Here is a 1,287-nt window from a genome sequence, read left to right as displayed (position 1 = left end):
CAGTTGCCCATACATACCGGCCTCCCTTCTCCACACCACTGATGTTATCCAAGGGAAAGGCAAAGGCCGATACAGTTTGGCACCTGTGATGTCGCAGCTCATTTCTACAGCTGAGTTAACTGGAGCAACGTGAAGTAAAGTGTCTTGCTCAAGAACACAACACGCAGCTCGGTCCTGGAATCGAACTCACAACCTCACGATCATAAGCTCAATGCTCTAACCACTGAGCCATATATGTATGTATGTCTATATATCAATAATATGAGAGATCACTATATGGATCCCATGTATGCTAAAAAGACATCAAACTGTTTTACCACTAAATCTGTATTGCCAACTTATATGTATATATAGTTGAAATTTATAGAGAAACAAAAGACAGACAAATGTAGGAACAAGAAACAAGTGTATTAGTTAGACACCTACATTCTTCAACAGAAAAGAATAAGAGAAAATAGAGAGAGAATGAAAAAAATTTGTAGATTTCAGCAGTCTGACAGGCTGCATTCAGTTTCCGTCTACTAAATTCATCCATAAGGCTTTTGTCAGACACTAGCCCAAGGTGTCATTGTTGTTTTTTTTTTTTTTTAATATTCGATAGCTACAACATCTACTAACCTATAAAGGATATTGAAAATGTATTCTGGTGCAGTTATTTATAATTAGCATCATTTAGCATCCATGGGTCAAATGGAATTTATTGAGACAGCCTTTTTTACAACTAGATTGAACCCAGAATCCTGTTTGTGAGAAGCAAACTTCTTACCAGATAGCCATACCAGGGCCTACCTTTATTCTATACAGTTATACAACTGTCGGTATAATAATGTTATTGCTATTAGTAGTGATTAAAAAATAAATTGTCCTAGGATGTCAGGTAAAATGCCTTGTATGTGCACCAACTGGGTGTTCTGGGTTCAAATCCCTTTGAGGTCAACTTCACCTATTATCTATCTGAGATTATCGTCGTCGTTGTTTAACTTCCGCTTTCCATGCTAACATGGGTTGGACGATTTGACTGAGGACTGGTGAACCAGATGGCTGCCCCAGGCTCCAATCTGATCTGGCAGAGTTTCTACAGCTGGATGCCTTTCCTAACGCCAACCACTCCGTGAGTGTAGTGGGTGCTTTTACGTGCCACCGGCACGAGGGCCAGTCACACGGTACTGGCAATGGCCACGCTCAAAATGGTGTTTTTTTTACGTGCCACCTGCACAGGAGCCAGTCCAGCGGCACTGGCAACAACCTCACTCGAATGAGTTTCTAACATGCCACCGGCACAAGAGG

The 1,287-nt window shown here is 41.2% G+C and overlaps 1 protein-coding gene across 3 annotated transcripts in view; it reads left to right on the top strand.

Moving 5' to 3' along the window:
• LOC106878518 (solute carrier organic anion transporter family member 4C1) overlaps window positions 1–1,287 on the top strand; it is a 70,770-nt gene that overhangs the window by 51,257 nt on the left and 18,226 nt on the right. The gene's annotated exons all lie outside the window — the stretch shown is intronic.

The sequence above is a fragment of the Octopus bimaculoides genome, chromosome 4, assembly GCF_001194135.2.
Source record: "Octopus bimaculoides isolate UCB-OBI-ISO-001 chromosome 4, ASM119413v2, whole genome shotgun sequence".
NCBI classification, from domain to species: Eukaryota; Metazoa; Mollusca; class Cephalopoda; order Octopoda; family Octopodidae; genus Octopus; species Octopus bimaculoides.
The sequence above is the reverse complement of the archived record's forward strand: the minus strand, read 5'-3'. Positions and strand labels throughout refer to the sequence as shown.